The 13,141-nt window shown below is 39.8% G+C and overlaps 1 protein-coding gene and 1 pseudogene across 1 annotated transcript in view; both read left to right on the top strand.

The window, feature by feature from the left end:
* The window catches only part of LOC107182861, a 3,131-nt pseudogene extending 1,682 nt beyond the window's left edge, over nt 1–1,449 (top strand).
* The window catches only part of GRID2 (glutamate ionotropic receptor delta type subunit 2), a 690,454-nt gene that overhangs the window by 239,196 nt on the left and 438,117 nt on the right, over nt 1–13,141 (top strand). The window lies entirely within an intron of this gene.

Genomic DNA, 13,141 nt, shown 5'->3' with positions numbered 1-13,141 from the left:
TGGTTGAACCAGAATGAGGTTTAGAGCCCAGTCAGCCTGACCTGACCTCTGCTTCGCCCTCTAATGAAGGATCCAGAGGCACCCAGTGACTACTAAGGTATCTGTACAATGTCAAGGGTGATGACTTAGCCTCATTTGCATACCCGTAATACCCTGCACAGAGTACAATGCTTTTCAAGTTTAAAAGACTTTTTTTTTCTTTAACTTGTCATTTCTAAATGCAAGAAACTTACTTGAAAAACTTCTTGTGCAAACTTTGTGCAGAAAATACCTCTAGCACTAAAACGCCACCATAACTGAACTAGGAGTTGTAGTTCCTGGGGAAGGGAACTTGGGCAGTACAGAACACACTCAGGTTTCTCTTTAGATGGGATTAACCTTTTGCCTTTTACTGGAGGTTTCTGAGAACGGCAACTCTGAGTTTATACTCATTTTTTTTTTCTTTTGAGATATTCTTTATTGAATTTTTTACAGAGAGGAAGGGAGAGGAATAGATAGTCAGAAACATTGATATGAGAGAAATGACTGGAATTGTACTGTGGGGCCAAAGCTCTATCCACTGAGCTAAATCGGTGAGGCTATTCTCAATTTTTTGTGGCCTCGTTTTGTCAGGGCTAATCTTGTGGTTACAGAGAAAGATGACTTCTGTTTTGTGTTTTTAACTTGGGCTGGACAGGATTTATAATTGGGGCCACTGCCCTTAATATCAGCAGCCCGACAATTAATTGATCCGCAATTAGCTCAAACGCGTGGAAAAGGGGAAAATCTTGTGGGCGCCTTGGAAGACATCAAACGGGAAATCTGCGCCATCCTGCAGAATGCAGGTACCGTGATCCTGGAACTTTCCAAGGAAAAAACCAATGAGCGGCTGCTACACCGACAAGCGGCGGCTTTCACGGCATCCGTGCAACACGTAGAAGCGGAGCTGTCGGCTCAGATCTGCTACCTAACCCAGGTGGCCACCCGGCAGCCCCACGAGGGCTCCAGCTACTCTTCAAGCAAGGGCTGTCAGATGGCACTACAGCGAGTGGACTATGCTCGCCTCCAGCTCAGCGATGTGGCCCGAACCTGTGAGCAGATGCTGGAAAACGAAGCCAAGCAGGCAGAGAGACATCTTGGAGGCAGATCACCACCTGCCCCCAGGACAGAACCTGGGGACCTGTAGATTGAGGAGCACAGGCTGCCATGCCTGCCCTGCTGGTCATAGATGAGGACAAAGAGGCAAAAGGTGAGAATGGAGAAACTTAAAGCCCACGCCTGCCCACGACTCTGTGCTGGCTCCTCCAGCAGGTGCTCCTGCTCTGACTTCACCAAAGTGCTGACAAAGCTCAGACAGGAGATAGTCACCCAACCCACTTCCTCAGATACTTCATGTCCTTGTCCCCTTCCGCAGGCTTGACCCAATGAAGACACATTTTTCTTCATTGGGAGAGATAAAGCAGGAACTAAGGGTTTTAATAAAAAAAACAAGAAAGATGACTTCTAAATTATAAATAAATAAAAATTAAACTTTATCATGGATATGTATGTACAGGAGAGAACATAGTTTATATAAGGTTTAGTACAATTCAAGGTTTCAGGCAACCATTGGAACATAAACCCCAAGGATAAAGGGGGACCATTGTATTCTGAAAGGGTCTTGGTGTCTCAAAAAGGGGACATCAAAGTGAGATATTTATTAAGCTTTGGGGTCTGGGATCAGGAAGGTTAAAAGATTTTTCAAGACAGAGAACTTGAAAATTGAGCAATACTCATGAAATTATAGTTTAGAATTGCTGGCCACAGCAAAGCAAGGTTAGTAAAGTCAATCTTAATAAAGAAACTTGCTCAGGTGAGCAGAATCTCTCTAAATTGATCTTCAAGAATTTCTTTTTTAAAATATATTTTTTATTGATTCCTACAGGGAGAGGCAGGGAGAGGGAGAAAGAGAGGGGAACATTGATGTGAGAGCAAAAGATTGATTGGCTGCTTCCTGTAAGCCTCCCACCAGGGATCTAGCCCACATCCCAGGTATGTGCCCTGACCAGAAACCTAACAAGCAACCCCTTGGTGCACAGGCCAACACCCAACCAACTAAGGCACACCAGCCAGGGATTACAGGCGTGTGTGTGTGTGTGTGTGTGTGTGTGTGTGTGTGTGTGTGTATAAAAGTTCGCTGGAACAAATGACCAGGACAGTTTGATCTCAGTTCTCACAGGCAACTTTTGAGACATCCAAGGGCACATATTGCATAACTCAGAGGGATAGTATGAAATTTAGGAGAAATTGTTATGTAGACTAATAAAGATCTGGAGAGTGTTCTTTTCAAGATTACCCAGGGAGAGAAAAGAAGTAGACCAGGACTGGGTATTCAAAGGATATTGAGAAGAGGTAAAAAAAAATATTAGTGTGAACAGGAACATGTAAGAAAGATACATCAAGAAGGAAAGAGACATGCAAAAGGCCAATGCTGTTGAGTATTAGGCAGATACGAGGACTGAAATGTCCATTTACTAATTAGAGTCATTGTTAATCTTAGTGTGAGCTGTTGGGGTGATTTTGTAAAGAAAAAAAACAGATAAGAAACTATTAAAAAGGGTGTGAATGGATTGGAAATGGGAAGGTACTTCAAGAATTTTTGCTGAGCAAGAGAAGAGAAAGATAAGTAATTGGTAATTGTAGGAATGTGAAAAGTTGATTGTTTTTCAGGCGGAGAGATTTGAATATATTTAAATATACATATTATCTGCTGCTATTCTCAGTCAAAAAATAAATCCTTCATTTCTTCCTTTCCTTTCTTTCTTCCTATATCCTTCCTTTCTTCCATGTACTGATTCATTTATTCATTTTATCCAGCAAAGAGAACAGACTAGACCAGCCGTGGGCAAACTACAGCCCACGGGCCGGATCAGGCCTGTTTGAAATGAATAAAACTATTGAAAAAAAAGACCGTACCCTTTTATGTAATGATGTTTACTTTGTATTTATATTAGTTCACACAAACACTCCATCCATGCTTTTGTTCCGGCCCTCCGGTCCAATTTAAGAACCCATTGTGGCCCTCGAGTCAAAAAGTTTGCCCACCCCTGGACTAGACCTTGGCCCTAGGAACTGACAGTCTTATGAAAGTTGAATATGTAGAAGAGAAATGTGAGTAGATGGATAAATATCTTATCCCTGTTATTGCATCATTAGTAGAAATGTAGTTTAAGTTATTATTGTTCTATCCCAAAGGGAAGAGTTTACATTACTTTACAATATAAGTATTCAGCCGAAGATTGGACTGTGTTTTGAAGCTTCAGAATCAAATTTCCTCCAGATATAGCTGGCTCCATAATGGGAAGAAACTTGTGACCTCGAGCTTATTAACATGATGAAACAATCCAATGAATTAGCAGGTATAAGCCTAAGACAAAATAGGACATCAATTTTTTTTGTATTAATTGTAAAAGCCTAAGTTGAGGGTGGGGGAATAAATTTCTATCTGTTGAGATAGTGTACATTTAAGTATTCACTTGAAAATACTGTTCAAACTTTCCTCCACTTCAATGCTAAAATATTCATTTTCCTCCAACCCCTTAAACCAAAAGTGCTATAAGCAAACTAGAATATACATAGGAAGTCATTCTGCATTCTCATGTTGCTAATTGGAATTTGGATGAATATAACATAGAAGCAAGACAAGACAAGAGTATAGTATTTCCATTAGCTTCTCTACCCATGTTCCTGCATCTTAATCAGAGCCTTGTTAATATTTAAATATGCATTTTAAGCCCCGAGTGTATAAACAGTCATGGAAGTTTCATTAATAACTGTAATTTGTATAAAAGGATATATGCCACAGACAAATGCTCAAATGTGTAGTTTAATTGGAGTTATAAAAACTTATTTTGTAGCTCAGAAATGTAAAAAAAAAATTGCAGCAGGAAATGAACTTATTTTTAGCTACTAAGATGCACTGTGGTTTATCATTTATTGAGAAAAGATTTTTATTTTAAGGTAATATTTCTCCATCAGCTATGTACTTGCTGTGTTGTGTTTTTTTTTTTTAATGTGGGGCTATTTGGAGATAGAAAAATGGGAAAAGGATCTGCAGGGAAAGATATATTGACATCACCTGAAATGCCTTCCATTCTGCAGACTCTGAGCTCTGCAGCCTTCAAAAGGGCCATAATGGAGCAGAGAGAGCTGTCACTCTAGAGCTGTGTCTCCTTTCTCCTTCAGCAGTCATGCTTCAAATGGGTCCTTCTGCAGAGCAGTGGCTTGAAGTAACAATCACCCTCCCTTCCTCACAGCAGTCTGCCACAGAACAAAGCCCCTGGAATAATGTCAGTTGAAATGATGATGTCTTTTCTATGCATCCATAAGGATACTTATAGTGTCTTCCTGGTTCTAAAGAAGAGGATATAGTTCATTATTAGCAACAGCTCTATAAATCTTTCTTACTATATGCGACTTAACTCTTTTATTAACCATAGAACTTATATGTATATTAGAGGCCCAGTACACGAAATTTGTGCACGGGTGTGGTCCCTAGGCCTGCCCGGCAATCAAACCACAAGTGTCTGGCATGGAAGGGCAGGTCCCAGCTGACCTCTGGGCTCTGGGCAGCACCTGAGCCCTTGGACCCCCACGTGTCCCCCTCCGCCTGAGTCCTCAGGCCCCTGCCCAGCTCCCTCAGCACCTGGGAGCTGGGCAGCAGCCCTGCCCCCCGACTGCTGCCATTGGTTGCTGTCTACAGGGTGATCGGCAGGGCGATTGGGCCCAGCTCACACCCACCTTGGCCAAGCACCACCCACACACCTGCTCCACCATCCCGCCATGGTCCTGCTCTCATTGGGGCCCTGGCCTCCACTGCCGCCCGCTGCCAGTTGCTGATGCATGCTATGTTCCGCACCACCCCCTGGTGGTCAGTGCACATTATAGCGAGTGGTTGAACTCCTGGTTGAGGGGACAATTTGCATATTAGCCTTTTATTATATATAGATAAGAATAACTCATGGACACAGACAGTAGTGTGGTGAAGGTCTGGGGTCAGTGAAGGGGGTGGGATAGAGAAAAAGGGGTACATCTGTGTTACTTTCAACAATAAAGATAAATTAAAAAAACAAACAAGAGGAAAGAAACCAGGAACTTTCTAACACATAGCCAACATTAGATTTCTATTCTTAGAATAAGCCCTGACTCAAATACTGTTTTATACTAAGTACTAGTATGGAATATGCATCCAGCAAGAAATTTATGGAGAAGAAACATGTCTCTAGAGTTATATGATAATCACTCATGAGATGTTGCTAGTCATCCCCAAAGCTTTGATGGAAAAAGATAGATGGAATATTTACATCAAAACAAACAGATGGAATTCTTTGCAATTTTAGCAAGTGGGTTGATTGAGAATTCCTCTCAGAGGTAGTTGATTAAGCTGTGACTGTAGGGGCCATTTACTTGATGCATACACTATGTAAAGCTCAGGCCTGCACATGAATAGCTACTCTATGTAAAAAGCCTACCTTCCCCAAAAACATGATTGCCACCGTACTGCCGCACAGTATTATCTTGGCATTACTGGGAAAGAATAAAAGCCTCAAACCTTCCAGTGCCCTGCAAGACCCAATATCACAAAATTCCCTCTCCCGCCCCTCACATTGTATCTCCTATTTTCTCCCCGTCCTGGTCAGCTCCACTACAAGCATAGGCCACCCTGCTGTTCACTCGGACACTCCCTTCACAATTTCATCTTTGTCTGAATTGTTCTTCCTTTACAGATTCGCTTGGCTAGCTCTGTTTCCTCTTCCTGTGTTTTCATAGCACTTATTACTATCTAACATAAAAATAGAATTTCTATATATATCATGCTTATTGATCATGGTCTGCAAGAAAAAATTCATTTACTTCATATTATCTCTTTGAGTAGGACTCTATGTTGTTAATTGTATCCTAAGTGTTGATATCTGTACCTGACACAGTGTAGACACTCAAATACTTCTTGAATGAATGAATTAGTGAAACCATGAACCATCTTCTTTTCTCATTACCTTGTAAGACACTCGCTACATATTTAAAACTAATTAATTCAGCAACTTAATTTCCTATTAACAGATTCCCTGTTTCAGGTTCAAGCTCTGACACCAGGAGGTCCTTAAAGTAATGCATTTAAAAAATATATATATATATATATATATTGATTGATTGATTTCAGAGCAGAAAGGAGAGGGAGAGAGAGATAGAACCATCAATGATGAGAGAATCATTGATTGGCTGCCTCTTGCACTCCCCCTACTAAGGATCGAGCCTGCAACCTGGGCATGTGCCCTTGACCAAAATCAAACCCGGGATCCTTCAGTCCACAGGCTGATGCTCTATCCACTGAGCCAAACCAGCTAGGGCAAGTAATGCATTTTGATAACTGCAATGAAATAACATGTTGACCTACTCACTGAACTATATGCAAATTGTGCTTATCAAATGACATACTTTGTATTTAAAGTATCAGGGATCTGAGAGAATCAAACTGAGAATCTAGATTTTGATGAGGGGACTTGGAAAGAAAGTTTGCTACTCCAGTGTATGGGGCAAAGGGAAGGAGCTGGTTATTCCAAGGTGCATTGAGAAGAAAAAGGAGAGGAGTAGAGGTGAACCTAGATTTTGGAAGATGATATAAACATGATAGGACAAAATAATCCAATGGAGGAGGAACAAAATCATAAAGAAAAGCTGTTCATTTTTGTTGTTGTTGTTGACAGTATTACAGATGTTCCCCAATGACCCCCTCCCTGGCTTAGCCCCCTTCATCCCAATCTCTGCCCCACCCCAGGCCTTCACACTATTGTCTGTGTCCATGTAGTTTTAAAAGGGCCAGCCCAGCTTGTTGCATTTTAACAAGTCTTTGGGAAACGCCTTTGATTTTCATCAATTTATTAGGAAGTTTAGAAATACATATATCCACTAAAGGGAACAAGTTCACACAAATTGGAAGTGTATTGACCCTGCTCCTTTCTGTAAAAGGAGAAAGAAATAAGAAAAATAGAAGGATTAGTGGACGTCAAGATTAGAGTTGTGATAGAAAAAGCATTGGAAGGCAGAGTTCACATTTCTCAAAAGGCCAAGTACAGGTCTTTTCCCCCCAAGTCATGCACCACGGTGCTTTGAATCATATGTGATTTTCTATTCTAGGCAGCCAATTTCCCTGGCTACCTTGATGACTTAAAGGGAGAGCAACAATGGTTGTGATAAACATGCATGTTTTTGCACCATTCCTGTCCTGATGACAGGTGGCACCATTCCAAGAGTTAAATATCTCTCTTGGAAATACTTGGAATACATTAAATGTCTTACTAGTATATATGTTCTAAATCAGTTTGTTTTGTTTCTCTCAAGATATTAGACGTTCTGACCCAATTTTGTATATTAACTTAAATATTCTTAAGAAAAATAGATCATAATTTAAAGGGATTTAGGTGGTGAAAAGTCTAAATCTATTACCTTAATTTCCCTTTTTTTATAGATTAAATATTGCAGGATCATTTTTGAGACTAATTTTTGATGTAATTCCTCAGGGAATATGAGCTTTTGCTATCTGAGGTTATTTTTTTTTCTTTTAAATCAATGTGTCCACTAAGGAGCATATTATTGTGCACCAGATGGAATTAAATGAACCATTGTGTGAACTTGGCATTTTTAGATCGGATTACCTGAATGTAATTACCTGCAGACAGTTTCTAAATATGTGTTCATAAGGGATTAGTTTTTATAGAAAGACTCTCTTCTATTATCATTTTTTTTTCTTCTTACAACGTGTTTAGTCATTTTGGCTTATTGTACCATCATGTTCTGCCACTGATAATGGTGAGAATTAATCCTGAACTACCAGAATTGATGAGACAGAACAAGTGGACAGCTGTTTAAAAAACAAACAAATAGACAAGGGACAACTTACAAGAGAGATTGTTATAGTTTGTGCCATATACAATTAGAATCATCTGCCCCAATTCTAATAATACTGAAATTTGGAGAAATTAATCTGTGTGTTAAACAGAATTTTTTTTTCAGGAATTTACCCCAAACTGGAATCCAGTATTTTATTTCCTATTGCCATTTTTAAATCACATCAGTTGAAGAATATGAATGTTTACACATTTTTTATCACATTTTATTGTGTTTTCCCTGGGAAGGAATAGAATTAGCTTTCTGTGAGTCATCTCTTCACATAGGGAGTACACCCTTTGGGTGACAATTTTTAGTGTGACTATGACCTCTTGTTCTCACTCCTTAAATAATGAGAGATTACACATGTTTCCCACATTGATATTAAGTGCACCATTTCCTCTTAGTACATAAATATATATTTAGGCTATTGGAAGAATGGGAATTCAAAACTCTATTTTAGATTCTCTGCACTACAATTTTATCTTTCTTTTTAAAACTGAATTGTCCCACAAGGTGTGGTTGAGCATAGATCTATGAACCTGATTCCCAGTCAGGGCACATGCCCAGGTTGTGGGATCAATTCCCGGTGTTGGGTATGCAGGAAATAGCTGATCAATGATTCTTTCTCCTCATTGATGTTTCTATCTCTCTCTCCCTTTCCCTTCTCCTCTGAAACAAATAAAAATATATTTAAAAATAAAAATGAATTGTCTATATAATTTTCAAGTTGTTGCTACTCTCAGAGCAGTTGGCAAAGAACATATAACATGAGTTAGGGCAACATCAAGTTTAATGGAAAAAATGTGACTTATAATTTCATATTATTTCATATACTATATGCTTATCCTTTTTTCTGAATCTTATAAACTTTCTGATTACTCTAGTGAGGCATATACCCAAAGTGTATGACTTTTTTTTCTTTTAGCAAGAGTGTGAGTATGCTAAGTTGCCATCAGAAATTCACTTTTAGAGAATTCACTTCGTACCTTATTCTAAAATACCTGATCATCTGGAAAAAAAATAATGAGCAGAACTTTGCAAAAATGAAATAACCATAGATAACCAAATATGTGCTGTCAGTTTGTGAATTGACATTAATTTATGTTGAAAACAGGTCACTTCCAAATAAGGAAAAATTGACATTGATATTAACATAGACTTGAAGCTAATATTATGTATGTTATAGGTTCTAAGTTGTAAAACAAAAGAAAAAGACTTTGGCTACCTTAAGCGAAAAGCAGTTTGCAGAATATATGGTGGGCTCGTTATGGGAGTCTCAAAAATCAACCTTGAAAGCAAAAAGGTACATAATTGCTATTGGAGGTTTGGAAGCAGGGATGACAGGCATGATCTTCTAGAATCTTCAGCAGCTTTATTGAGCTATCACTCACATGGCATACAAGTCACCTATGTAAAGTGGCACACATAAAATGCCTCTACTACTCTTACTAGCTTTGTTTCTCTAACTGAAGAGTCTAAGTCCGGAAGAAGCACCTAGTTGGCCAGGCTTGTGCCACAGGTCCTCTTTCAGCTGGTGTCAGAGCTGGTGAGGGTACAGGTGGCTGGGCATGAGGGAATGAAATATCCAGAAGCAGCATTATGGATTTACTCTTGCAATAAGTAAGGTGGGAAAGATGAGACAAGGGTTATTTGCAGTGGTGTGTTGGTAACTATTTAATAACTAGTTCTGCAGAAAAAAAGACATTTCTTTAAGAATTTACAGATTTCCATGGTGTAAATATTTCAACTATAAGAAATAATTTGAAGCAACCAATAAGATTGCTTTCAGAGCTGGGAAGAGATACTCACAATGTATTCTTAAGAGCTAAAGAGAGCTGGCTCCAAGCACACTACTAGATTTCTCCCCAAATGAACACAATTGCTTTTAGAGAGGGAGAATGAATGCTAAGTAGAAAAAAAAAAATAGCATGTATTCAGTATTCAGCAAAGCTATCATTTAGAATTGAAGGACAGGTGAAGACCTACCCAGATAAGAAAAAGCTAAAGGAGTTCGTCACTGTCAAACCAGTATTACAATAAATGTGGAAGGTTCTTCTTTAAGAAGAAAAAATCAAAGCTATCATTCAGAACTGAAGGTCAGATAAAGAGCTTCACAGATAAGAACAAGCTAAAGGAGTTCATCACCACCAAACCAGTATTCTATGAAATGCTGAAGGGTATTCTTTAGTACTACTACTACTACTAATAATAATGAGAAGGAGGAGGTGGAGGAGGAGGAGGAGGAGAAAAAATAATAAAATGGCAATAAATACATATCTATCATCCATTAAAACAAGTAGTAGAAAATGTTATGAATTAGAAACAATCCTATATAATAAAAAGCAAATATGCAAATAGACCAAACAACAGAATAACCAGAACAATTGAACAACCAGTCACCATGACATGCACTGATCTCCAGGGGGCGTGTACGGAACATGGCAGGCTTCGGCCATGGCAGGAAGGTGGAGCAAGTGAGTGGAGGCGCCAGACCAAGGCAGGGCACTGGTCACTGTCATTGGAGCGAGCCTCTGGTTCTTATTGAAAATTCTTTGCTCCCTTGCACTGCGGTCCCACTCAGCACTCACACCCGCTTCCAGTGCTCAGCGCTGGTCCCGATCGCTCAGTGCCATCAGCGGGTGCCAGCAGCAGCTGCCGGCCCTGATTGCCCCTGAGGGCTTCTCCACCTCCCCCTGCTCCTGAGGGGTGATCAGGGCAGCAGCTTCCACTTGCACCCACTGATGGTGCTGGCCCCAATCTCTTCGTGCTGTCAGCAGGTGCGAGCAGGGCCAGTGCTATCAGCATGTGGGAGTGGCAGCAGTGGGAGCAGGGTTGCTGGCAGACAGGGAACCAGGTGCCATGGCAGGAGGGGCTGGGAAGGGGTGCAAAGGATGGGCCAAGACCCACCCCTGTTCCTACTGCAGCCTTGTGGCCCACAGTTCCTTTTAAGATTCACGAATTCATGCCCTGGGCCCCTAGTGACAAAAACACTAAAGACCAATTCATCATAAGTAAAACAAGAGCATGATATTAGAGAACATCAACTTTCTACCAGCCAGGGATGAATGAAAAAGTAGAGAATTTCTCCTACAGTACCTAAACCATAAATTCCCAAAAGTTTTCTATAAACATATTAAATTTTCTTAATTGTAAACAATGAGATCTGAAGAAAATTACTTCAGTTTTAAAACATAATTTACTTTAAATAGATATGTTAAAATTCATCAAACTCAATATATTAAAAGTAAAAAGCTAATTTTGATCACCATTTTCACATTTAAAAATTATCATTATTCAAGTCTCCATTTTACATTTTGTATAATGTCTATTTCTTTTTTAAAAAAATATATCTTTATTGATTTCAGAGAGGAAAAGAGAGGGAGAGAGAAATAAAAACATCAATGATGAGAGAGAATCATTGATTGTCTGCCTCCTGCACACTCCACACTGAGAATTGAGGCCACAACCCGGGCATCTGCCCTTGACTGGAATCGAACCCGGGACCCTTCAGTCCTCAGGCCGACACTCTATCCACTGAGCCAAACCAGCTAGGGCAATGTCTATTTCTTACACATTCTAATTTCTAGATGATGGTGTATAGGGAGAAGAATTATGAAAAATAAAATTACATGCAATGTGCCTACCAAAAAAATAGAAAATTTTATAAAAGGGGATAAGAAATAGTAGCTAAATGTTTAAGAGGAATTGATTGAAACCAGAAGATGAAAGTGTTTCAAGAAGAAAGTAGTTGGGAATCATAGAAAACAAATGAAGAGTCAAGTAAGCAGATCTCAGAATAATTCAATGAATTCATTAAGAATAATGGTAACAGGTGACACTGACATTGGTAACGACTAAAAACAATTTGCCTGTGTACTTAGTATATTGCTTTTATATCAGTAAATAAACCTCTTATAGAATGTGAAAATGTTCCCTTCATCACATGCTGGCATTTCCAGGTTTTGAAGATGGTCTCTGCCTGGATATGCTTTTGATAATGATATGTCTACAATTCTCCTTTGGCTTCATGCTCTGAGCCATGTTGTGAGTACATTGATGTCATGCTATCATGAAAGGAAACTAATAACAATTTATCAAGATTATAATTAAGCATTTGGAAAGGCAGTATGAAATAACCATTTGTAAATTAATGAGGAGATGACCCTGTTACTACTAAATGTCAAAGAACAGAGCATTTGTATGAGGTCCCCAAATGTCTTTTCAACACACACAGTACAAATGCAGAATTACAAGCGAGTTAGGGAATCTCAGAAGGAGACCATCTAAGTACAACTGTTTCATATTTACTCAAGGACACAACACTAAACAGAGATGAGGTGGTTACTTAGAGCTGACTCCAATGCAACAACCTTGACAAGATCTTCTGCCTCTGGGTCCCCTTCGGAACACAGCTGCTGCAATCTGCACAGAGGTAGGATTCTTCTGAGGACAGGAAAGAACTGAACATTGGCTATACCAGTGCCCATTTCGACCCAGGCTTGCAACACCAATCTAAAAAATGTACACAGGGAGCTCCTGTGATTTCTGTGAGGGGTTGTTTACCAAGCCCCACATCTCCTAGTTCTGAAATCAGACTCAGCAGCAGGATGACTCATACCCCTTCCAGGGATGAGAGCAGACAGAGGCTACATCACTGCTTCAGACCTTTCTATCCTTTTCCCTGGGCAGTTCCCAGGGAGATGACTCCCAGATGACAGTGAATGTGTCTTTAGTTTGTTCTTACACACACATATTGAAACAAATGTTTTCATTCCTTCATTGAGAGGTTACTTTTTATTTACCATCTGTTTTAACTTATATACTATCTAATAAAAGAGAAACATAGTAATTAGCTGTACATCCGCTACCCTTCCCATTGGCTAATCAGGGCGATATGCAAATTAACTGCCAGCCAAGATGGCGGCTGGCAGCCAGGCAGCTTGAAGCTAACATAGGCTTGCTTGCTTCAGTGACAGAGGACTCCAACGTTCCCCGCCTGCCTTGCTGGCCTTTGAGCTTGCAGTTTGAAACATTGTAACAAATATAGAAGCTAAACAAAACCCCAGAAACCAGCTTTCAGCCGGCTGGGATCTCAGAGCTGGAGTTGATACAGAGTTTCGATTATAGAACCGAAACAAACCAGATACCTGCTTTCAGGAGCGGAGGCCTAAGAGCTGGAGCCTCAAAGCTAAAGCTGGCCCAGAAAAAAAAAAAAAAAAAAGAAAAAGAAAAAAAG

The sequence above is a fragment of the Myotis davidii genome, unplaced genomic scaffold, assembly GCF_000327345.1.
Source record: "Myotis davidii unplaced genomic scaffold, ASM32734v1 scaffold958, whole genome shotgun sequence".
Classification (NCBI taxonomy): Eukaryota; Metazoa; Chordata; class Mammalia; order Chiroptera; family Vespertilionidae; genus Myotis; species Myotis davidii.
Note: the sequence above shows the minus strand (reverse complement) of the source record. Positions and strands in the feature narration are given on the sequence as shown.